Raw genomic sequence first — 27,968 nt, 5'->3', positions numbered from 1 at the left:
GATAAAAAATGGAGATCCCGAGAGCTTGTTTTCAAGGCAAAATGGGGTTTCTGTAGACTTTGATCGATCGAAAAGGCCTTTCGATCGATTGAATTGGACCTAGGCAGAATGCAGTTTTGAAAATTTTGGGAAATTTTTGGAAACTTTTTCAAAACCTGAAATTTTCAAAGGCCCAAAATGTATGAAATTTTTCAATGAAGTGCAATGGATCATATCTAGATGCCACAAGAATGAAAAATAAAAAGAAATAAGGGAGAAATAAAGCTATGAAACCCTATGAAATACTAGTGTTTAACGTCTCTAACAAGATGTTAGGTCGACTCACTAGTCGAAAGTATCAAAAACTGGATATGAGACATCTTTATTGACATTCTTGTCACTTTTATCATTTAATGCCTCACTTGCAATAATGAAATCATCCTCCAAAAGAATGACTTTAAAAGAAATGAAAGAAATGATTTTGTTTCTTTCATCCACAGTCTTGAAAACAAAATTAATAATGGTTGGCCTTGCCTCATTTTTATGCTCTTGAAGTGTATTCAAAAAATCATTTCCTTTATGAATTGGCAAGGCAATGTCTTTCAAAGACTCATTTGGAATATTAAGAAATACCTTCTCTTCATCCTTTTTCGCTTCCTCAAAAATCACCATCTCCTCACCTTCCAAGTTAGATAAGGAGCCCATTAGAGAGTTCATTTCATTTTTGGAACTTTCAAGGTTAAAACCACAATTTTTATACATTTCAAAAAGGCATGTCTCAAGATGGTCTTTAAAGATGATAGAAAGAAGGCTCTTTTCAACAAGTTCCTCCTTCTCCTCTCCTACCTCTATAGTGGTCACCGTTTCCTCACTCTCTAAAGTAGTAATGGACGGGATAAAATCATGATCAAAACACGAAAAGTCCTCATTAATCATGTTATGCTTTATTGGATTAGTCATAAACTCACTTGCCACTTCATCCTCTATACAAGATAGAGTGCTAGGCATTAGCTCACTTATCTCATCCTCCTCATTCTCCCCATCCTCATCTATATAAATTGAAGTTCTTGTCATTTGTTCATTTGCCTCTTCCTTCTCATTTTGACGAGAAAGAATACTTGCAATTTGCTCAAATTGAGCTTCTAACTTGGCTAAAGTTTGAGAATGAGAATTAATAAGTTGAGTTTGTGAAATATGCACATCAAGTAAAACTAACATTTTTTCTTGAAACTCGGGTGAATAAGGTGATGGAGGTGGTTCTTTATAAAATGGTGGAGGAGGGTAATAGTCATAAGAAGGATTAAAAGAATGATCAAGTCCATAATAAAATGATGTATGTTGAACATTGGACTCAATCTCATAAGGATTAAAATATGATGGAGGGGCATAAGGTGAAGGGATGTTATTTCTCCCCAAACTTGGATCAAACAATTCCTCCATTCACATTCAAAACCCAAATGCAAGAAAATATTGGCCTCCACACGGGCCAATGATATTACAATAAAAACAAGGACTCCACACGGGCCGATGCTTGGACAAAAATAAATAATTTAATTAGCCTCAACAAGGGCTATTTCAAACATACAAAGAAGTGCACAATTAAAATACAAGAGTTTCAAGAATTGCTCACAAAGGTCCTTAAGCAACTTCAATGTCTAATGATAGCTTTAAGCTCCAATGATTGCTTTAAGATTCAATGTTTACCTTTCGTGTAGTCAAGTACCTAATTGACAAATAATACCAAGAATGAGAAAAGAATATACAATAAAAAATAAAATAAAAAAGAAGCAATCAAATGAACATTATTTTCTAGTCTAATTTCAACAAAATCATTAAGCCCCAGCAATGGCGTCAAAACTATGATGCAACTCGAGCGTGTGCACAAAATAATGCACAACACTTTGAGTTTATAAATAGTGTCAAGTGGGCATCATACTTTATAATTTATAAAACCGCTTAACACCTATACTATGTAGTATGAGTAAGAAGGGATCGTCCCAAGAGATTATACGTGTTGGAATTTTAGCTTCGACTTTAGTGATTTAAATGATTGCAAAGAGATTTGGGTTGGTGATTAAACTATTCTAATTAATGAAAATGTAATTAAAATAAAACTAAAATTGAGCTAGGGATTTAAGAGATGAGAAGTGAGATCTTGGGGTGCATTGGAATCACCACTTAGCTCGTTCACCAAACTACACACTTTTAACTAATTTGGGGAAAATCTTCTTATGAACAAAATATGACTACCAATTCCAATATTAAGCATGGACTATCAAATTCTAGTATGAATTGTCTACCTAACCAACAATTAAATTAAGTGTAGAACAACCCATCAATCTTAAGCATGGCCCATCAAACTAGTAATAATTATTGTACACATCAATCTAGAGAATCATGGAATTTGCAATAATAAGCCATGGAATATCAAATCAAGTATAGGTTGTCTACCTAACTACAAGTATGAATTTAATTATAGAATAACCCATCAAGTATAAGCATAACCCATTAACAAACCCATTTAATGAAAACCATGTATAGCTATCACTAAATCCTTAATTCACCACACATATACATGCAACAAACATAGAGAAAATAGTGTAAAGATCAATTCCCCAATAATCACACATAAGACAACATGTAATTACATAGATAATTAAATGGAAGAATTAAACCATATGAATCATAGATATATAATCCTCAATTAATTACACATAGACATAAAACTAATATAGAGAATTAATAGGAAGAATTAAACCATAGAAATCATAGGGATAAACCAAGATTCATTTTATACACAAGGCCAAAGCATTAATCACAAGAAATAAATCCCCAAAAAGTCAAGAGAAAGGGTTTAGTTTATAAGCTTGGGGTTTATTCAAACCCTAAAGAGAAGCCTAGGCAATCATGGAGGAGGTGTATGTGATCTTGGAACCCTCAAGGGCAATCCCCAAACGTGGCTTTATCTTCTTCTTTGTTGAATTCTAGAAAGAGAGTGTGTGTAGATCTTGAGATGTATTCTTGGTGCCTCCACTCTTCTCTTTTCTTCTAACCCTAATCTCTAATTTTTCTAGAGAGAGAAACTAACTATTACAATGTAAAAATAAAATAAATTGAAAACCCTTTTCAAAATGATTCAATTTCCCCTTTATACAAGCTTTTTGGAGTAGGCAACAAGTAAAAAAATAGGCCTTTGATTGGTGCAATCTCGTAGCTACAAAAGTTGGTGGAGATCGGGCACGCTTGGGAATTAAATAGCTCACTGCCAACAGGGCTTCGATCGATCGAAGCTGGCTTTGATGGATCGAAGATGATGTGGCAAATATATTTTTACAATTAACGACCTTATCCACTGAGCTGGCACCACATTCATTTCGATCTATCGAAGATCTTTTCCATCGATCCAGAATTCCTTCGATCGATCGAAGACTGTCCAATGCAATTTTTTTGACTTTTTTCAGATTTCCTTCTTGACTCCAAAAAAGGAGCTAATAGGCTATTTTTAGTCTATTTGAACCTTATTGATCTGAAATAGACAAAAACATAAATCAGAACTAAAACAGGAAAGTAAGATAATAAATGAACTAAAATACCCTAGCTTAGGTGCTAAAATGCATCACATTTGAGCACTTATCATAATGTATTGAAATATCAAATAACTACAACACTTTTTCCAGAAAATCATGTAAGTCAAGACTAAGTATAACCCCTCTGCAGTTGGCATGGCTCATCCACCTAAACTAGGGTATGGTATGAGCCATCTTCCCTAGGTATGGCATATCAAAGTTTTTAACTTTACCAGTTTTAGCACATGAAATAAATCCTTTGGTATAACTATCTTTGGTTGGCATGGACCATCTACCTAAACTAGGGTGTAGCATGGTCTATCTTCCCTTGGCATAATCTATCTAAATTCATGTAAAATATACCTATAATCCCATTTCATAAATACCAATTTCCATTGTCACATATGAAAATATCAAGTTTACAAATATATAACCATGCTTTCTAAGACAAGAATTACATGGTATATATACCTATATATATAAATTATGCACAGATTGTAAATCAATTATAATGTTAGAAAACACAAATTGAATAATATAACATTCATCTTTATTCACGAAACTCATCACACACAAGAGTTTTTCCCCAAATAAAATACAAAATTACATGATTACTTAATCAAGGCTACCTCAATACCCTAGAAAGGGATTTAGCTCATCCTGGTTGTGGTAGGGACTCCGATGGTTGAAGAGGAAGACTCCATCTTTGACTCTATGGCAGCCCAAAACCAAGAACACTAAAGAATCCCAGCTATTTCTTACTTTCTCGCTCTAGAAACCCTCAATTCTCTCTCTAAAAATAATATATGATATGAGATATGTTGAAAGATATGATACAAGAGATATATGATACAAAAGATGTCCTCTATACAAGTGTAGAGATGTATATATAACCCCTTTGCCAGAATCATTCCAAATCCTCCATTAAAATTGTACATTGAAGTGGAGAGAAGAGAGAAAAGTAACTCCCATTTTGAATTCAACCATTAATTCGTAGGCTAGCAGCAGAGGTATGTAACTTTGTTCACCAGTTTTGACCTCTCAAATATGGAAATTGGATTTCCATTAAAACATGAAATATTTAGATATATGATTCAGCATTGAACCGAATCAAACCTTGCATCAATTGGATTTTTAACTAGAGAGTTATGCCCTTTTTACCGCTGGTACTAAATGTTGAGTGCTAGTCTGGTAGCAATGGCATGTAACTTTCTTCACCAGTTTTTACCTCAAACGTGGGAATTGAACTTTCATTAAAACATATTATATTTAAATATATGAGTTATCTTTCTATAGAATCAAACGGTGCAGCATTTGGAGGTCGGAGCAGAGAGTTACGGCAAAAATGCTACAGGTGTGCAATGCTGCTTTTTGCTAGAATTGCTCCTTGCTTCTTCATGGGCTGAAATGGCCATTTTGCTTGAAATTGAACCTGGGCCAATGAATCCAACCTTTTTTTTTTTTTTTTTTTTTTTTCTCATTTTAATACTGAATGTAACCATGGTCTACTGGGTCATATTTCATTAGAAATCATTGGCTTTGCAGGCTTGCGTTCGGATGCCAGGAAATGCGTCTGGACGCTAAGTGTCCAGGTTTTCCTTGGCTATATACATAGAAATCTCATGTAAGTAACCACCATACATGAAAATCTCTATATTTTAGGCTACTTCAAATGAAACAACATAAACATAATATATAGGTTAAATAGAAGCTATTTATCACATGAAACCCTATGTTCATTTTATACAATAGCAACATATATGCAAATCTAGAATTATAAGCATGCATACAACATATATTAAACCTCAAATTAAACTTTAAAACACTAAGGGTATAAACATAGGACATCCCCTACCTCATTAGAGTAAAGAGCTCTAGATTCTAAGGCAAACCAAGGCAAATCAAGAAACCGGTCAAGGATTTTGTAGAGGAGGATAAGGGGAAGCTAATGTCTTCCAAGGGTTAAACCAAAAGGTGAAAGGAAACGGCTTAAAATCAAGGTCTTAGGTCTAGGGTTCCAAGGATAACAATGGGGGTAAGAGAGCAAAACGAGAGAAAGAGATGAAAATAATGGAATATCGTGTATTCCTTCATTCATTAGGTGAACTAGCACTACCTCACACACACATAAGTCATCACCACCCTCCACTTTTCAACCAACTAAGCCACCTTACAAGATTATATCCTAGGCCTAGATTTGTCACAATCTTAAACCTCCTCACAAGGTTTACTCTAAGCCCTACACATATCCTCATCTTAAGCCAACAAGTGGACCAATCCTAGGCCACCAAGTTGGTGAATCCTCACCCTCCACTTGTCATAATCCAAGGCTCCCAAGTGTCACCAATGGGATGCCTACAAGTGGACCAATGAGAGTGTGACACTTGTCACACTTTCCAAAAATTAAAAAAAGTCCCTCCCCAAAATATCATCAAAATAAAATTACAAATAGGTCCCTATAACAAATATCTAAAGAAAATTTAATTACAAAAAACACCACGTAAAACAAAAATATTTCCAAAGAAACTAAGCATCTACACCCTTATGGGAAAAGTAAATAACTAACATGCTTTTCTACAAAAGTAAAACTATACATTTTATAGAAATCAAATATGGTGAATACATGTGAAGTCAGAAATCAAATCCAAACTCTAAACCGAACTCGAAAACTCACCTTGGGTCCCTAAAACCCTAAGGTTGTGCAAAAAAAAGAAAAACATCAGAAAAAGAGAGAAGATGACACGGTTCTCACAAGGACGATATCAAACTCCAAGGAAAAGAGTGTCGGGAACTATCCCCGAGCACTCAAGATGACCCAAAGGGACTACACCCAAACTTAGAAAAGGAACTTTAACGGAAAAAGAAAATCCATAAAAGCAGAAAAAAGAAGGGAAGGGAAATGTGATCGATTGTCAATTATATATCAACCTTTGTAATAGCACAAATCATTGTAAAATAGGGCTATTGGTCGGGTAAGTCGAACCACTGGGACTGCTAGTTTATGGCAACCTAAGTAACTAGAATCATCTTTTAGAATGATAAAGGGGTTTATAGAGGATTTGTTAGATTGTCACTAAAAGTAGGAATTAAAATGTGCATACATTGAGAATGCAAGGGAGTACGAGATAAAGATAATATGAAATGGGAGTTAGGGAAGTGAATTCACTACCTATCAATAAACATGCTATGGCATGATTTACTTTGGGGAAGTAACATATAGAAATGACCATAGAATATAACTACATAAAGTACCTATATTTCCTTCAAGAAAATTATGAAATTAATAGGCAAGAATAACCTATCAAAGCACTACATATTTTGGTCACCTAAACTAGGATGCAACCTTAGACATGATCACCAAGCCATAGATCATCAAGCCCTTAATCTCATAATAGGAGCACATGAAATAGAAATCAAGAAGAATCTATCAAAGGAAAGCCCTAAGCAATAGATTATCAAAATTCCTAAATATCAAGCCAATAAAAACACTTCCATGAACTCATCCCCATTGTCACTATGAAAATGTAGCAACATAATTATAAGAGAAAAATAATCTAAAACAAGATAACTAACCCAAAATGATCATTTATAAGCATTGGAGTTCTTTACATAACATAAATTGCTCTAGTTCATGGAAAGATCACACATATACATTAATCCCCAAATATAAATCAAAATAGAGCAATGCTTACAAGATAGAGCTTCATTACCTCCCTAAATAGGGAGTTAGTTACCCACAATTACAAATATGAAGAAGAAGAGGAAGAACCACTCTCCATTTTCACACCCTAAACTCAAGAACACTCATTTACCTCTCTAGCCCTTAGCCTCCTCCAAAACTTGAGATATAAGATATGAGATGTGAGCTTTTTCTTTATTCCCACCAAAACCTACTCACCATACCCCCCAAATCCCGAGCTCCCCCCTTTGCATCAAGCTAAGCCACAAAAAATGAAGATAAGGAGACAAAAATGCTGAAAAATAGGAGCAGTTGAACTGCTTTCTACAGGTTGGCGGGCGCCCGCGGAGGACTGGCTTCGAGAGGATGCCACTAGAGTGAATGGCGGGCACCCGCGAAGGGCTGCGGGAGCTTCTGCGGGGGCTCACCAAGGTTCGGCGAAAGTGGCCAGAGAGTTGAGGGGTTCGGTGGGTGCTCGCGGAAGCTTGCCTTTGCTACATTAACAAGGCTTTTTGCAAGCTTTCTTCACGCCGAACCATGGATGCACTTCGACGATGTACACTCAGTCATGACTTCACAAAACAGCAACAGAAGAAGTTAGGTCCAAAAGATGACTCCCCGACACGGTGCACGTATTTCAACGGAAAGTTGTCAAAACCGCTTCTTTGATCATTCTTGGGAAAAATACCTGAAATCAGAAAGAAATACACAACTGAATTAAAATTGTACATTATCCTCTAATAATGGACTTAACTAATGCAAGAAAGGGCGCTTGAATATGTAATATTCGGCACTTATCACACCCCCAAACTTACATTTTGCTAGTCCCTTCGCAAAACAAGACAAAGAGCTTAATGCAAATGATGACCAATGAAATGCTAACACATGCATCAATCATGAAACAAAAATATCGACAAAGCTCAACTATGATTTGGAGCACAGAAAATTTTGAAGATAGACATTAGACAGACTACCTTGCATATATGAAGCCTTAACACAAAATGGCAAAACAAGTTCAACTTAAATGCATCAATCATCAAGGTCTATATAAACATTTTAATTGTCATCTCTTAAATAACATGAACTCTAGCTTCAGTGAAAGTGAGCCGGCTTCCTAATATGTAGCTTTTACCCTCTTTTTCCAATCTCAAGAACACATGTTCACATCCTTAAATCTCCTTTTAAATGAGGTCTCCAAGGCATAACTTTATTAACTAAACAACTTTTGTTGCTTATTGACAATTTTATTGATCAACACAAAAGATCACCTACTATGGTCGTACAATGTCGAGAATTCATTAAGCTTTCTAACCAACCCATGTAGCAAGTGTTGGGCCAACAACTCCCAAGCCAAGTGGCTTTAGGGTGCTAAGTGTAAAGACACTCCTAGGGCTTAATAACTCAAATTGGAAAGGCTACGAATTTTGACGAACCATCTTTATTTATTTTTGAACAACCATGCAATGTCTAAGTTCTTTAAGCTTTCTAACCAACCTATGTAACAAGTGTTAGGCCAACAACTCCCAAGCCAGATGGCTTTAGGGTGCTAAATGTAGAAACATTCCTAGGGCTTAATAACTCGAGTTGGAAAGGCTACAAACTTTGACTGGTCATTGATTGAAATTTTTATTTTATTTTATTTATTTATTTATTTATTATGCCAAGGATGTCCATTCATTAGGGTCATTAATTCAGATCACTGAGTCCCGATCAGGGTCAATTTAGGTTGCATACCTCACAATTAGGTTTTCGATATGCAAATGTGCAATGTGAAGCATAACAGAGTATAAAATCCGATGAAAATTTAATTGAAGTTTTTATACAAACCAATTATGAATCAACATGTTTAATTCAAAAGTTTCTTTATTTTCAAAAAAAAAAATGTCTTGGCTTCTATACACAAAGTATTAAGCACATGCTTCAACCTTCAAAAAGTTCTCTTTAAACGATATGATTTTATTAACTTACAAGCATAAAAAATGAGCAAAAATATCAAATGAGCAAAGAATATCGAAACTGCACTAATATGCTCATGCACCAAAAATGTAATAGCATGCACATGCACCCCCAAACTTGAATGTCACATTGTCCCCAATGTGAGAAGACAAAGGACAAGCAAAGAGAATGAACAAAGGGGGAAAGGAACAATAGTACCTAGATGATAGGATTGGAGTGGCGGTGCAAAAATAGGCCAGCTCGTAAATTCCCGGAGCATGCCCCCAAACTTGGTTTTAAAAACCTGTCAAAAGATATCTATACAAGGCAAGAATCATATGAATCCAAATTCAATGAAAATAAGTGCAATTTATTTGACTAAAAACTATAAACCATTCAAAATAGCAAAAGTGATGCAGTTATAAGTGCCAAAGAAAAACTGAAAAGCAAATGCCAAACGCGGCCCAAAATAAGTCTAAAAAGTACTACTGAAACGGGAAATAAGAAGAAAAACATGAAATCACTCCACCATTGGAGTAAAGGAGGAGGCACCAGGTGGGCCAGGTGCGCGGTCAATCAATGACTGGAGCATAGCCTGCAGAATCACTTGATTCTCCTGAGTTTTCTGGACGGCACCCTCTATAGCATCAAAGCGTAAAGAAAAGGCATCGAAACGAGCATCCAAGGCGAGATAGTTGGTACGAGTCATGACATCTAGTGGCGGGACAAAAGGGGTAGCTGGAGAAGTGGGGGCATCAGGAGGAGGAGGAGTAGGAGCCACAGGGGGGCCGGAGCACTCCAATCCAACTCGTCACCAATGCTGGCCTGACGGGACGTCTGAAGCTGAGCTGTGCTGGACTTCCAGACCCCAAGGTTGAAGTTCAACACATTTTTCTCTTTCTGTTCACCACGGGGAGCTCGGAACCCTATATTTTTGAGCAACCTTGTAATAAGGTATAGAAATGGGAATGCCCAAGTGGTGGTGGTGCGCGACCGAACCAACATTAATTCATTGTAGATTTTTAGCAATTGGTCCCAGACAAGTTGTGGGACACAAAACCAACACTCCTTTTCAGCATAGTAGAGGGTTTTAAGAAATTCCCCCTTTCGCTCAGAATGGCCTGGCACGGGTAGGACGTTCTTGGCAAGGACTGAATCGAGAAAGCGTAGCCGGCATGGTAAGAAAGATTTATTGGTGCTTGTGGTTCTGTTTCTGGTGAATTGACTATGACAAATTTCTCCCACAATGTCCGCTAAGGTAAGCTGATCGGGACCTTCAACATAAAGGGCGAGGCCCGCCTCATCCACCGACGAAACCAAGGGGCAATCCATAGCCATAGCAAGGTCGTCCAAGTCGAATTCATAATCATAGCCATCAATGTTGGTTTTAATTTTGTCCGATTCCTCACATGAGTGGACCATGTTGGCATAGAACAGACGGACCACACGCGGGAAGTAAGAATGAGCGCGCGGTTTGAAAAAAGAGGCGAGGCCACGGGCCCTCAATTCACGGACGGACCATGCGGTCTCCAAATTGTTCTCAAAAGTAGGTGCAATGTCGAATCGAGCTTCGGTTTCAATTGGCCATTCAGCCCAATTTGGGGTCGGAAGAGCATTAGAAGGGCCCTCGGATGACCAAGCATGCTTGGAAATAACCCTAGGAGCCATTAGAATGAAGAAAATTGGTTTAGGACTTTTGTCAAACACCTGGTCTGCAGCAGAAATTAGAAGAGAGCAAAATGAGGTTAGAAAGGTGAAAATTCCCAAAAATTTGTACCTAGAATTAACCATGCACAATCCCAACAAATTCTACAACCTTCACCATATCAATCTCATCCTCCATTGATCATAAAATCAAAGAAACAAAATGAGAAGAGAGACGTACCCAATGTGGAAGAACAAAGTTGCTTTATGCTTGATGATGATGCAAGATAATGAGGGAGGATAGAAGATGGTGGGTGAGATGAATGAGGGAGGAGGTTAGAGATAGATTGGAGGATGGTTTGAGGGTTTGAGAGGGATGGGGGCGAGAGTAGAGAGGGAGAAGGGTTAAAGAGAGAATAAAAGGGGGAAAAATGGGCTTGGAAGCCCATTTAAAACTCTACCTGCGAAGGCGGAGGGCGCCCGTAGAACGGATGGCGGGGGCCCGTAGTCGCGCGGCGGGGCCCCGCTGGAGCTGGTTTGCGTACTGCCTCATTTGGCGGGCGCCCGCGGTGGAGCAGCGGGCGCCCGCGGGGCCTCTCTACAGCTGCCTTGTGCAGCTTAAGATGGCCTTGCAAGGACGGGCTAAGGTAAAAAACAACCGAATTTGAAAGTTTAAGTGTCTAAGGACCCATGATACCTTGTAGAACCTGCGAAATAGGAATTGAAGCGCATTTTCAAAAATGCTAGACTTGAGGTCCAAATCTCCCGTTTTCTTTGGATTCGTTGAGAAAATTGCCGGAATGACCTTGCAAAAGTCTGAAAATTGCACCGAGACCTTAAAATGACTAAGAAAACCGCATGTGACTTTTGGAATGTAATTCGAGACAATTTCGTAAGAGGTCACATTTTGGCTATACTTAGCGAAATTTTGAAAAATTTTGAAATTTTGAAAAATTTTGAAGGAGGGAAGCTTGGAAATTGGAAGAATTGCTTCCCATGAGTGCTAAATTTATTGTCGATAGCTAGACGAACCAAGTATTGCATGGCGTACTAATCCTCGTAGATTGGGTTCGTCAATAGGACTTTCTCAACTTTTCGAAAAGGGATTATGCCATCAATGTAAGGCTTAAGTCGTTGGCCATTAACTTTGAAGAGAGATCCATTGGTAGGATCTTGGAGTTCAACGGCACCATGAGGAAAGACTGCTGTGATGACATATGGACCATCCCACCGTGAACGGAGTTTACCAGGAAAGAGTCTCAATCTAGAATTGAAAAGCCAAACTTTTTGTCTAGGGGCAAAAGACTTTTTGACAATGTGCTTGTCATGAAAAGCTTTAGTCTTTGCCTTATAGATTTTGGCGCTTTTATACACATCATTTCAAAGTTCCTCAAGTTCATTGAGTTGCAATTTACGAGTAGAGCCGGCTTATTTGAGATCAAAGTTGAGCCTTTTTATAGCCCAATAAGCACGGTGCTCTAGTTCAATGGGGAGATGACACGCCTTGCCAAAGACAAGTCGATATGGCGACATGCCAATGGGTGTCTTATAAGTTGTCCGGTAAGCCCAAAGCACATCGTTTAGTCTTAATGACCAATCTTTGCGGTCTGGTCGAACCATTTTTTCCAAGATGTGCTTAATCTCCTGATTAGATACTTCTACTTGACCACTCGTTTGAGGATGGTAAGGTGTGGCAACCTTGTGGAGGACGGAGTACTTGGAGAGGATGGATTTAAGATAACGATTTCGGAAATGAGTTCCACCGTCACTAATGATTGCCCGGGGCATACCAAAACGACTAAAAATGTTGGACTGAATGAAGTTGATCACTACTTTATGATCACTGGTTTTGGTAGCTTCGGCTTCAACCCACTTGGAAACATAATCCACCGCTACAAGAATGTACTCATAGCCATAAGAAGATGGGAATGGTCCCATAAAGTCTATCCCCCACACATCAAAAATTTCTATGATTAAGATGGGAGTGAGGGGCATCATGCCTCTCCGGGACATGGATCCGAGCTGTTGACATCGCTCATAAGATTTACAGAAATTGTATGCATCCTGAAACAAGGATGGCTAATAAAATCCGCTTTGAAGGACTTTGTCGGCGGTCTTTTTGGCACTGAAGTGTCCCCCACAAGCAAGAGTGTGGCAGAAATTTATGACGTTTGCGGTTTCATGGTCGGGAATGCATCTCTGAATGATTTGATCTGGGCAATATTTCAACAACTCCGGATCTTCCCAAAAGAAATGCTTAATTTGGGAGAAGAACCGGTCTTTTTCTTGCTTGGACCAATTAGATGGAATTTTGCCTATCGCTAGATAGTTGACAATATCCGCATACCAAGGGAGATTGGAATGAGAAATCTGAAAAAGTTACTCATCCGGAAAGGTATCACGGACTGCAGCAAATTCAGTAGATTTTTCAATGAGTAAACGAGATAGATAGACTGTGACAACATTATCGGTCCCTTTTTTGTCCCGGATTTCAATGTCAAACTCTTAAAGTAAGAGTATCCATTGAATTAGACGGGGTTTGGTCTCTTTTTTAGCGAGCAAATGCCGAAGAGCGGCATGATCCGAGAGGACAATAACCTTGGATCCAAGAAGATAGGAACAGAATTTATCCAAGGCATACACTACAGCTAGCAATTCTTTCTCAGTGGTGGTGTAATTTAACTGAGCATCGGAGAGAGTCTTGCTAGCATAATAGATGACGTATGGAAGTTTTTCCACACGTTGGCCCAAAACTGCGCCTAATGCATAATCGGATGCATCACACATGATCTCAAATGGAAGAGACCAATTAGGCAGTTTCATGATTGCGGCGGATGAGAGAAGAGTGCATAGTTTCATGAAAGCTTCCATACAAACTTCATCAAAATTAAATGGAACGTCCTTGGCAAAAAGATTACACAAGGGCCAAGAGATTTTGCTAAAATCTTTGATGAAGCGACGATAGAAACCGGCATGTCCAAGGAAGGAACGGATTTGATGGAACGGATTTGGAGGAGGGAGATTAGAGATTAACTCCACTTTGGCTTTGTCAACCTCAATTCCCCTTTTTGAAACGACATGTCCTAAAACAATGCCTTTTTGGACCATAAAATGACTTTTTTCCCAACTTAGAATGAGATTTGTTTCCTTGCACCTTTGAAGCACAAGAGATAGATTTTGGAGACACGAGTTAAAGGAGGATCCAAGGACGGAGAAGTCATCCATGAATTCCTTTAGGAATTTTTCAACCATATTCGAAAATATGGACATCATGTATCTTTGGAATGTGGCCGATGCATTGTATAGCCCAAAAGGCATGCGTCTATAAGCAAAGGTTCCGAAGGGGCATGTGAATGTGGTCTTCTCTTGATCTTGCGGATCAATTGCCACTTGGTTATAGCCGGAATAACCATAAAGGAAACAATAAAAGCTTTGGCTGGCTAACCTCTCTAGGATTTGATCAATGAATGGGAGTGGAAAATGATCCTTCCTAGTGGTAGAGTTATGTTTCCGGTAGTCAATACACACACGCTAATCGGTGGTGGTGCATTGTGGCACGAGCTCTCCCGCGGAATTTTCAACAACGGTGACGCCGAATTTCTTAGGAACAACTTGACTGGGACTCACCCATTTGTTATTGGAGATAAGGTAGATGATTCCTGCATCCAATAGCTTGCTCACTTCTTTCATGTTGGGATTCAACTGGCGCTGCACCGCTCTAGAAGGTTTAGCGTCCTCCTCCATATGGATGCGATGCATGCAAATAGAAGGGTCGATTCCTTTCAAATCAGCCACTGCCCAACCAATAGCTTTTTTATGCTCTTGTAGCACCGCTAAAAGGTTAGTTTCTTGATCCTTTAAAAGGTCAGAAGCAATGATGATCGGAAGAGTTTGATTAGCACCAAGAAACACATACTTGAGGTGAGCCGGGAGTGGCTTTAGCTCAAGTTGTGGAGGAGACTCCAAGGAAGGGACCAGAGGAGTAGAAGAGAGTTGAGGAAGCGGTTCTTTTGGAATTTTCCAAGGAGGAGTATCCATGACAGCATTAATGTAAAGCAAGGAATTGACTTCTTGGATTGATTGGTCAATATCAAAGTTTGAGAAGTCGAAATGAGACATGCAAGTTTCCAAAGGATCTTTGCTTAGAATGAAGGGGAGGGATTTTTCGACCACTTCATCTACCACATCGATAAGGAAATAATCATCCTTATCGGAAGGATATTGAGTTGCATGGAAGATGTGGAGTTTGACTTGCATATTTCCAAAGGCGATATCCATCACTCCGGTTCAGTAATTAATTGAAGCGTTAGCCGTAGCTAAAAATGGCCTACCGAGGATCACAGGAATATGCTTTTTTGGGTCATGGACCTGTTCAGTGTCAAGAACCACAAAGTCTACCGAAAATTAGAATTTGTCCACTTTGATAATGACATCCTCAAGAATGCCTCGTGGGTGCTTGACCGATCTATCAGCAAGCTGCAAGACCACGGAGGTTAGCTTTAGATCTCCCAACCCAAGCTGTAAGTAAACTGAATGTGGAATCAAATTTACACTAGCTCCTAGGTCAAGGAGGGCCCTTTCTATCTTGTTGTCGCCAATGACACACGAGATAGTTGGGGCGCTCGGATCCTTATACTTTGGAGGAGCACTGTGTTGAATGATTGCACTCACATTTTCAGTTAATCTCACTTTCTTTGGCGAATGATTTTTGGAAGTGCGTTTTTGAGTGCACAAATCCTTGAGAAATTTTGCATAGGGAGGGATTTGCTTTATAGCATCTAAGAGAGGCAAGTTAATTTGTACTTACTTGAAAACTTCCCACATGTCTTGAATTTTGCAATTCTTGTTCCCAATATGTGTCGACTCTTGGAGACATTGAGGAAACGGAGCTTTAGGCTTATAAGAAGTTTCCACATTTGGGGTGACAAGCTTAGGATTTTCATGAGTAGGATTTAGATTAGAAGAGCTGGGCCTAGGATTTGGATTTTTCGAAGGAGACCTTTTCTCATCCTTGTTTCCATCAACCTTGTTGTCAACAATACGACCACTCCTAAGGGTGGTGATTGCTTGGACTTGTTCATGAATTGGCCTACTCGGAGGAGGGGATTCATCAATCACATACATCCCTCTAGGATTTTTAAATGGTTGAGAGGGAAGCTTACCCTTATCCTTTTGGAGCAATTGATTCATAGAGTTAGCTATTTGGCCCACTTGATTCTCAAGCTTAGCTATGGACTGAGTATGAGAATGAACCATTTGGAGAGTGGGTTGCAAAGATGTCAAGAATTGCTTTTTGGAATCCATCATTTGCTTATTCAATGATTCCATCATTTGCTTGTTTGCAGCCATGATCTCATCAGTTGGGAACACATGGGGTTGATTGGAGACATTTGGATTGTATGGAGGATGGTAGCTTGAGGAGGCCTGAAATTGCCTATTTTGAAATTGAGAAGAGGGCTGATTTTGTTGCTCTTGATTTTGAAAATTTGAATTTTGTGGGGCTTGTTGCCTCCACGAGAAATTCGGATGATCTCTCTATCCGGGATTGTAAGTATTGGAATATGGATTATATTGTTTAAGCAACATAGTGAAAAGCACAATATATCAAACTAAGCAATTAATCCTTTCATTAAGCTCACAATTTAAGCATATCACAAGGCTAGAGACATATGCTACTTGCATTCAAAAGCATGGAATATCAAACAACAAGCATGGATTGTCCTCCCATTTAACAACTACACTACAACTAAGCTAATGACATGAAATTAAACTAATTAAACTAAGGGAGAGGCACAATCTATTAAGAAATGAGTATGAACCATCAAGTAAATCATAAGAGCATTCCATTAAGCACTATGTTTTGACAATCTCTAGATTTATAGCATTAATACACATAGACATGCATCAACAACACAAGAAATAGAGACAAACCCATAAACATCTATTCTAGCATACATAGACATATGGATAGAATGAAATGATCAATTGGAAGCATTAAACCATATAAATCATTCAATAAACAAGATCTATATATAATAAAGTGTCAAAACATGTATCACAATACAAATTCCCTCAAAAATACATAAATTAAGATGTAGAAAGCATGCTTAGGGCTAACTCTAGCCCCAAGATGATGTCTAGCCACTCATGGATGATGTCTTCCAACCCTCAAGGGCAAGCTCCATAGAAGAAATCTGCTCCTTGGTTGATGAAGAGCCTCCAATGGTGTCTCTAGCCTCCTCCTCTCCTTTGCTTCCTCACTAAGAATTCTCTAAAAATATCCTCCAATGGTTGTGTGTGAATCCCCCCTCAAAAGTTGCTCAAATCCTCCTTTTTGGTAGGTTAGGTGACACCCCAAAATTGTAACGACCCTGGATTTTTTTCAACCCAGTGTCCTGTGATGACCTGAACTGGATCCAAGATGCGGAAGTTAGAAACAATACAACAGTCTCCCAAGGCACAACACACCTCTAAGACCCTAAGATTACCTTCCATGAGGTCACGGAACCCAAAGGGATAAGTGCGGAAGCAAGAGATCGGAAAAGTAACAATTAAGCCCCCAGGGGCAAAATAGTCATTTCTAAGAATATAGATTCGGGTGCCACCGAGCACACCGCTGGAAAGACAACAAAAAAGCTAATCAAGATGGACTCAAGAATCGCATGATTCGGAGTCCGGACGAAGGAGAAATGACATGATGAAGAAAAACGAGCACTTAAGGCTAAAAGGGTAAAATGGTAATTCCAAACTAAAATGAATACCCCTGTGTACATCATTGGATAGAAAATGAAAAATTAACAAAGATGGACTCAAGAATCGCATGATTCGGAGTCCGGATGGCAAAGATATCAAGTCTCGAAGTCGAAGGAAGGGAAACCCTATCCCGGTTCGAACCAAAAACTGACACTACCTTACTAAAACTTGAATATCTTGAGTTACAAATAGAATTTGAAGCTCTAATTCATACCATTGGAAATCTTATTTTGACGTGGTCAATTTAGACTCAAGAATGGACCAATTTGGAGTTAAAATGAGTGAGTTATGGCCCTCTAAAGAAATATGTCTGAAGCAGGAACTGTTCCTGCGGGGGCCCACCAAAAACCTGTTGGGGCCCACAAAATGTGGCAGAAAGCCATGGGCACCCTCCAAATGGCTGCGGGGGCCCGCCAAATGGGGTAGTGGCATGGACTAGAACCTCAGAAAAATGTAGAAATAGTAGAAATTGCAGAAAATGGGTTTGCAACGCGATTTCCAATGCCAAGACGACATTTTTCGGAAAAATGTCGTGAAGAAATTCAATTTAAAATCACATTTTCTATGTGACAAAGTCAAGAACGGAATTTATTTCCTAAAGAAAATCCCCAAAATACCATTAAGCAAGATTTTTCAACAAAAAGGTGAAATGAGTCCATAGGAGGCTCAAAACACAAATGAAAGGGTTTTTCTTGAAAACGATCATGCACGCAGGCGTAACTTACCTATTCGGATGCGCTACAATGATCCGTGGCTTAAAAATACCGCCGATACAAAATATGAACCCCCAACAGCCAAAAAGGCGAACATGCACTTGAAATGGGAAATTTAAAATTTAAAATTAACAAATGACTTTAAATTACCGTTTGGCCCTTGGCCACACTTCATGCATGATGAATGAACCCTAGTGGATGTGCCGGAACACACTTTGCACCACCCGATTTGAAAACGAACCCTTAAAGGCTCGGATTTTACTATTTAGCCCGAAAATGCAATATGTGAAACTAAGATACAAAAATGAAAACTAAGTGGTGTTTGGCCCTTAGCCATACCTCACACATGGAAAATGAATGCTAAAGGATGAATTACATACACAATGCACACACCGGTGCAAAAATGACATATTGAAACCTAAGTTTTCATGCTTTTCTCATTAAAGGCAAAATTCTACATTTTTCAATAAACATGGATTACAAATGAAGTTTGGCCCTTGGCCACATATCATATACATAGAATGAATACCAAAAAGTGTGCTTAAGCACACAATACAAGTTTGAAATCAAATATACACATTTGACAAAATGGCTACAAATGGCATTTCAAGTCGACCTTTACAAGAATTGAAATCTTCAAGTCTACAAATCATCCAAGCATGATAAGAATCACGAACCAAGTCTTCGTACCTGATCAAAACCCCCAGTAACTTCGGGGTGAGTAAACAAGTTTACTCATAGAGAATGAGCATGCATCGACTCGATTTCTTTCAGATTTTTAGACTAACATAATACAGTTCAAAAAGGATTATGCCACCTAACGTCTATGTCAAAATGAGACTCAGGGATCATCCTAAGCTACCACAGAGTATAAGCAACAAGAATCATGATATATATATATATATATATATATATATATATATACATATATGAAACAAGTTAAGATTGGGAAAATCCAAGAACACGATAAAATGATACATGAAATCAGGGACTAGGCATAATATCTACGCAACTAAACAAGGACGGAACATTCCATGAAACACGAAAAGAGTTACACATGAAATCAAGAACAAGGCATAATATTTATGCAATGAAACTAAGTTGGATCATTTCATAAAACACGAAAGGATTCTTAAATCTTCAAGAAATGCAACACTTGACATTTAAGGAATGAAATCACGAATGAAGCATAAAATCTATGCAATGAACAAGGATGGGATATTCCATAAAACACGAAAAGGAGAATACATGAAATCAAGGATAATGCATAATATCTATGCAATGAAACAGGATTGGAGCATTTAACATATATGACAAGTTTAAATCTTCAAGGAATAGCAACTTGAAATTTAAAGAGTGAAATTAACCAATGTGAAAAAGTCAGATATTGCCCGGATTAAAACCGTACTCTTGAGATCACTTTAGGGCTACTAACCCATGGGTACCTTTCCCCTAGTGCGCACTATAGTGTAGGAGGACATTCCCCCGTACTAGAACTAAGTCCTAGCCATGTCAATTCTTGATTGATATCCCAAGTTTCAAAATCAACAAGTTGTGCAAGTCAAGATTGTATCAAAATACAAAAAATGCATTAACCACGTTTCATGCACAACCAAGATTTTGCAACACACAAGTCATGCCCTAAGTTCTCAACTATGATGGCATGTGAAATGTGAAGAAATCAAAGTGTGCATTTATATAGACCACAACCAAGATAAATAGCACATGGAATCCATCGAAACAAATATACCACAAGTATAAGGTACATGATATGAATTACATACTAAATAACACATGTGTACATAAACCATTATAAGACAAATGAACATGTTCATTAAACACATTAATGAAACCAAGATACAAAAAGTCTAGATACATGATATCAAGGTATGATTAACTCGAGGGAGACATAAAAGGAAATTTAATCTACTTAAGGGATTAAATTGTCAAGGTTACATGGCAAGTCCAAATGTTCTACAAACAAGGCATGTCAAGGATCATGTCAAGGCCAAGTTCAATGTCAAGTTTCAAGTTCATTTCATACACGACACAACCATTTGAGTTAAGTTCCATACAAGGGAAATAAATAGATATAATTTTCAAAACTTTTCGATTATGCTCAATGTAATACACGTGAAGGAACTTATCAAGGAAATCATGAATACAAGGTTAGAAACTTAATCAAGTGCATAGAACCATTGAATGGATTTTAATTATTTCATTTAATTAAAATCTCTAGATTTTGAAAGTCATCCAAATGACCTTAATTTAATATATGTTATACAACATGTCATAACTTGATTTAAGAACACAATACAAGTACATTTCATGCAAGGTATGGCCATGAGTATTAAACCTTAATACTAAAAAAATAATAAATGAAAAGTTTCAAGACTTAATCAAATATTCTAGATTTAATATATGTGAAACTATATGACATGCATATCAAGAATATCAAGTCAGAAATCCAATGAGATGAATAATGCACTTGGACCAAATTAATTAGTCTAATTAATTAAATATCACTAGATTTCAAAACACTTCCGATTACTCTCAAATTCACCAATGTTGAAGAGCATGCTAAGGCCTAATATAATATGCTAACACATATTGATTTCAAGCTAGTTAAGGCCACATGATTTAATATTTTATTCAAGATAAATATTAAATAAAATCTTCAATATTTGTCGAAATGATTTAGATTTAATATATGTTAATTGACATATCAAGGAGTAATATTCTATCATGCCACATGATTAAACAAAGCTATGGACAACTGGGAAAATTAAATCCTTCACAAGAAAAATAATTAATAAAATCTCTATATTTGTTATCCAAGCATGTAGTCAAGTTGTATAAGCATCACAAGCATGTAATATAACAAGAAAATAAATTATAACACCCCCTACCTCAATTTGAGATGGAAATCTTAAATCCCCACCGACAGAAAAGTGTTACGAATCTGCCGAAACTCCTAGGTTTTGTCGGGGACAACACGATCCACATGAATATCCAAGAAGCCCCATCAAAATCACAACTTGACCTCAAACCCAAACTCAAGATATGGTCAGAAATGGATTCTAATAAGGGGGAATGGTAGAGCACGTCGAGGGGAACGATGAACGTTAAGGCCGAAGAGTTTTCACTTAGGAAATCAAGTGGAGGAGAAGAAGAAAAGGAGGCAGCCCAAGGAGCTCCCATGGCTGCCGGCCAAGAAGTGGGGAAGATGAGAGGAAAAGTGATTTTTCACTTTATGACTTTCTATTTATAGGAAAACCCTAAAAGTGCCCCGAAAGGGCTCCGCTGGGTCCGGAAAAGTGGAATTTGAGCAAATGTGCTCAAACGGCAAAACTCCGTGAATAAAAAAGATTCAAAATGAGAAGAGATGAACAACAGAAGAAACGGCGTCAAAAACTGAGTCCCGAACAGAGAGATATACCCCAAACAAGTTCGGCGACAACCGGGTCCAGAAACTCTGAAATTGGAGAAAAATGATCAGAAGGAAATTCTAAGAGTACACGACTCAACGAAATGTGAAAATGAATCCCGAACGAGGATCCAGGCTCCAGATGAGGCATTTTGCAATAACTTTCGTTAATTGCAAAATGGCCCATACAAAAAGGGTTAACTACGAAACTGCCCCAAAATGAAAATATCTTCCAAAAGATATTTTCTTAGATACTCCTGAAATAAAATATCTTCAAAAGATATTTATGAAAAACACCCCAAGAAAAGAAAAAAGATTCTAAATAATTGTGCATCCATGCCCCCATAGACACTGGTAGCAACTATAGTACTTTCTTGTAAAAGTAAAGATAGGTATTTTGAGGAAACCACTCAAGATGAAGGCACGTGAAGTCAAAAACTAACTTCGAGCATGAAAAGTTAGGTTGTGCCAAAAACTGGCAAATGGAGATAAGACAGAATAGGGAAAAAGACAAAATAGTGCATAGTGTCCGAAAAGTGAAAATGCAGAAAAGACTCGGTCCTTAAAGGAAGTTGTCAATCAATATGAAAGAGTCTCAGAAACCATTTCTGAGCACTCGAGACAACACTAAGCAACAAGAAATAAAGCTCAGAAAAGAAAATTAAACGGAAAAAATTTATCCATAAAATTTCAGGAAAAAAGGAAAGGAAGGTAAATGACCGGGTTGTTACAAAAATGATTTGGCACGTACTCCAATATTCTCCCAATGATTGGATAGAGGGCAAATTTTTATGAGCTGGCAATTTAACTTTTTCGCACTGGAGGAAGTTCGATCGATCGAACTTTAACCTTGGATTGATCGAACATGGTTGGGCTCTATCGAACTGAAGCTGGATCGATCCTCTATGGCGGCACCTTTTTGGATAAAAACAAATATGAGATATTTTGAATATATTTTTGGGAAAAGGATAAAAGTGGTTGGTAGGGTGGTACAGCTGGATAAGATCAATCATTTGGATAAGGACAAGATAGTTTGATCGATCAAAGAATGAAGTTAGATCGATCGAACTTTGAGATCTTTGAATAGGGACAAACATGGCTCAGATCCATCTTGAAGTGCTGAGATCGATAAAAGTTGGATCGATCAAACTTTTATTGAGATCAATCGAAGTTGCTGAAATTCCACCTTTTACTTCCCTTTGCTTTACTTTGCTCCTTTCTTTGATTCATCCCAGAATTACTTCATTTCTACTCTTATTTGGCTGAGTTAGCTTATTTTAAGGATAAGTACCTGAAAATGGAAATAACACGAAATCAATGTAAAGAGGGAAAATAAGATAGATAAGGTTCTAGAATACCTAAGCTTAAGGGGTTTAAATGCGCACTTTTCAGCGCTCATCACACCCCCCAACTTAAATATTGCTTGTCCCTAGTAATGAACTATAAAGTAAAGGAATGAAATGAACAACTATACAACTATGAATTAGAAAGCAATAAATGGATAATGACACTTTCGTAGGGAACACGATTGCACTTAGCATATGCAACAAACCTTTTAAACCCCTAGGTTACCCCTAGTGGACGAGTGAAGTCTCGTGAGGGTTTCCAGAAATGATACCCACAAACATTAAACTCATTTTCACAAAAGAGGCACCAATATTGCAAACAAGCATTGGGAGAAAACTACCTCAGGTATGCAATTTTTCAAACATTTCCAAGCAATATCCCAAAATCTCAATATCAAGCAAGCAAGTATGGTCCTCCACGCATCAAGCTAGAATCCTTTTTGAGTGGACCGGCATCAAATATGTTGCTATCTTAGCCAAATAAAGAAATGATCACATCCTTACCCTCAAACTAGCACACAAATCTAGTACCGATCATCAAGACAAAAAGTTGACCTTTTATTAAAGCTTTATTGTTCTAGGTACACTTATTCTTTTCACTCGATTTTATTTTTTTATTTTTTTATTTTTTTAGAATCAAAGATGGAAGCATGGTGCAATGTGTTGATCTATTAAGCTTTCTAGCAATCTATGAGGTCGAGCGTTAGGTCAATGACTCCCAAACCAGACGGCTTTAAGGCACTAGGTGTTCAAACACCCCTACGGACTTACAAGCTCAAATCACCTAGGCTACAAATCAAAACAACCTCCATCTAATCATTTCTCACTTCTAACCTTTTGGGAGAAGTCCTCACTTTTTATTGCTTTTGCAACTTCTTTTTCTTTTCTTTTCTTTTCTTTTCTTTCTTCCTTTTTTTTTTTTTTTTTTTTTTTTTTTTTTTTTTTTTTTCAAGTTCAATTATTAACTTAGAGTTTGGGCCCTCCACCTTTCACCGTGAGAAGTTCAGTGCTTGATGAAGCTAGAATCCCGGCTACTCAATGAAAAAAGTTTGTTATCCACCTTTATCAAGAATGAAAGCTTTCAATGCACTACTAGCTCAATTGGGATATAACCAATTCAATAATCAACAAATCATGTACCCCACAAATGAATGCTAGTGTGTGCCTGTGCTAGTGTAGAATCCTAGAATGAATCTCAAAACAATCACAAAATCAAGATGATGTGGACCACAAGTGCAAGCATGATATCAATCTTTCAAAAAATTTACCCCTAAATGGCATCCACAGGGCATACAAGGAGTATTGGACTCTCAAGTCAAGCAATTTTTAAATTTTAAGCAATATAGTCCTCAAAAGATCAAAATCATAGCTAGTTATGGACTAATCATAGAAAATCCCTTAAATACATAAGTCATTCTCAAAATTTTGAATTTCAAAACAAACACTGCAAAACACCATTACCCCCAAACTTAAATGGCATAGTGTCCTCAATGTGCAAAGAGAACAAAAGGGAAAGAATATACCAGTGCAACTAAGACAAAGAAAGGCCGGGACAGAAGTATCCAAAGTGGGTGGCATAGCCCCCCTAAACATGGGATAACTGTGGTCCTGAAATTTTGGCACTTGGATAAAACTTATTAGATAACAAAAGGGATAATAACAATGCGCAGTGGACATGCAATTGTAAATGGGATAGTAAAATAAAGTAGTGAAAGAGGGATAAGGGTGATCATAAAGTACTCTTTCTCACTGAAGTCACTGGGATGCACCTGATGGAGTCAAATAGATAGATATAAGAATATGAAAATAGGACATCCATAAAGAAAGTATTAATAAACCAAGAATAAAGTACAGGACATCCAGTATCAAAGCCGACAGACACGGCTGCAAAAGTAATATAACAGTATAAAAAATATACAGATATCACAGATATATAAAAGGAATAAGAAGGATGGAAATCATGAAGAAAAGGTAGGACGGGCAAGTCGCGCTCCGTGGATGTCTCTGGATAGATCTCTGAATGCGGTTATGACATCCATGCGAAGGGAAGCAATGTCAGCTCGAATGGAGACAGTCTCTGCGCGGATAAATACCACGGCGTCCTCCAAAGTCTGAAGTCGCTCTCCAAAGTCGGGTATGTGAGCAAGAGCCTCCGGTGTGGCTAGATCGGTAGAATCATGATCCTGAGCCTGCTCTCATCGTGAACGGGTGACCCAACTGGAGAGTGCTGCTCTATGTCCTCTGCAGGCTACTCAAAATCAATGTCCATGTGCATGGCAGGTGGATCGATTGCGACGTCCTAATGGATCAACAGACATCTGAAGTTTTTTGCGCTTGTGGTGATGGAGATGGTATGTGCTCAGCTTGAGCTTGAGCCTGTGAAGTAGATGCCTCAGCAGCAGAGTGCAATCTGCTGTCAGATAAGGGAGACTAAGTGGAGTGGGCTCGGCTGGCTGGTCCTCCTGAATGGGGTCTTGGTCATCCAAACTCTGCCTGCCCCTACGGTGATAGTGTCCGCGAGCTACAGTCTTAACCCTAGCCATGGCCTACAAAATAAAATAAAAAAGAAGAAGAAAACTTACAAGGGAAGTCAGTGCCGATATAAAGAATTAAAGCACAGTTCATAGAATCATGTATGTCAAATAAGATAAACAAAACAGATAAAGAACATGAATCTATGCAAGTGACAAGGAATAAGTGACATGATGTAAAACACGCTAGACAGGATAAGTATGAAATGCATCCAATGTGGAAAACACAGGCATGGGCATGTATGAGATAGCATGAAACATAATATATGACGGATGAAGTGTGTGTTGCAAATCTGCAAAGTTCAATCGATCACAAAAGTTGTGAGATCGATCTCACTTAGATCAATCTTAAAAATAAGAAATCGATAAAAGTTCGATCGATCACAAAAATGAGTGGGATCGATGTCACTCAGATCAATCGGAGAAAGATGTTCGATCGATTGAACTCTATAACAGAAAATGAAAAGTCAAAGATCTGTGACGTGGATGGCACGGGGCCTTCACGAACATGGTCGTGGGCCCATCTACACAACAAAGCATTAATCCTAGTCATTGGATTCGGCCCATAACTCCGAAATCAAATCAAAATCAAGAAAATATAAAACATATATACATATATGTATACACATATATACAAAGAGGTTAAAGCTTCATCCACGGCAATATTCATCATGAAAACAACCTAGATCTAACAGTTAAAGCATGTGTTCATGAAATCAAAGCTTGAATCAAAGAGGAGGATTCGGATCTCACCGGAATCAAGAGAGAAGTGGAGATGCGAACGGGGGTGAGATGCGAATCAAGATCCGAGAGGAGAGAGAGTAGTGAACACGATGGACCTCATCAGAGGTGAAGAAGACCGGATGTGCAGCGGCGAAGTGGGAACAAGGGTCTGAAATCGATTCATATGGAATCGATCGAATGACCCTGAATTGATTTTTAAAAACATTCCCTTGCCAGTTCGATCGATCGAACTGAATCCTCAGATCGATCGAACTGACATCGATCTCTCATTTGAAATTATTATTATTTATTATTATTATTTTTTTATTTTGTTATTTTTTTTATAAATTAAAAATTTGAAAATATTTTTGGGTTTTTGAAAAATAAAATAAAAGAAAATGAAATAAAATCTTTTTGGATTTTAAAATTTGAAAATAAAAACAAAGCCAAAGATAATGAGGTGAAGAACAGAGATAGATCTGAACAAAATGTTCGATCGATCTGATAGAGAGGTAAAAATATGCAGGTTTTTGGGTTTAAAAATTTTCTAAGTGTTGGGTACTACAAATCGATCCAATGGTGAAGTTGGATCGATCGAAGAAGTTTAGGTCGATCTATGAATGAGTTCGAACGATGGGACAAAGAGTTGAAATATGCAGGTTTGTGCAGGCTCAAAATTTGTCTAAGTGTTTGAACTGAAGATCGATCGAACTTAGAGTTTGGATTGATCTAAGGACTTCTGATCAATCTGAGAACAAATTTGATCGATGGGACAGAGAGGTGATTTAGATGCAGGTTGAATGCAGGTCAAAAATTTTTCTAAGTGTTGGATGCAGGTAGAAGTTCGATCGATCGAATACTCCTTGGAGATCGATTGAACTTATGCAAAATGCTCAATTCCAACATGAAAGCTCATGCAATCCTAATCACAAGTCCCAGTAATGCATATGAACTCAAAGCAAATATCTAGACTTCGCAAGAAATGAAATATATGATAGAAATGAGGAAGAAATAGGGTTTTGACACCCTACGAAATGCTTTTGCTAGTCTTTAACATCTTTAGCAATACTTTGGACTCTTTTAGCCCAGATCAAACATCTTGTAGTGCATTCCCTCCTTGATGGGGTGATAAGTGTTTTGAACTCCACCCAACAAATGGTTCTTTAAGGAACTTGTTGGATTAAGCTCAAAAGAAGTTTTCGGTCCTTGGTCAATGCAATCTTTGGGCTTCCATGCCCTTTTAAAACAAGACTTTGAAATAATTTTCTTAGAATGCAGGGTTGAAGATGAACCTTTTGAAACTTTGGTTTTACTCAAAAACTCAATTCCTTCATTTTTAAGGTCATGACATTTTTCTACAACATTAACCTCTTTATGCTTGTCAAATGAGTTGGGGGTTGGATTGAAAATATTCAACTTTACCTTCATGTGGCCAAATGATATCTTCATTATCCCCGTCCTACAATTAATGTTGGCATTCGCAGTTGCCAAGAAAGAACGGCCAAGGATAACAAGAATTTGGCTCTTAGGATTTGGGATCGGTTCCGTGTCAATGACAACGAAATCAACGAGGAAGAAGAATTTATCAATCTTAATCAATACGTCCTCAATGATACCCCTAGGCTTTTTGATGGATTGGTTTGCAAGTTGCAAAACCACCAACGTCGGTTTA

This window comes from Cornus florida, unplaced genomic scaffold (assembly GCF_030987335.1).
Source record: "Cornus florida cultivar Cherokee Brave unplaced genomic scaffold, ASM3098733v1 CherokeeBrave_3.0.0_Hap2_Chr04, whole genome shotgun sequence".
Classification (NCBI taxonomy): domain Eukaryota; kingdom Viridiplantae; phylum Streptophyta; class Magnoliopsida; order Cornales; family Cornaceae; genus Cornus; species Cornus florida.
Note: the sequence above shows the minus strand (reverse complement) of the source record.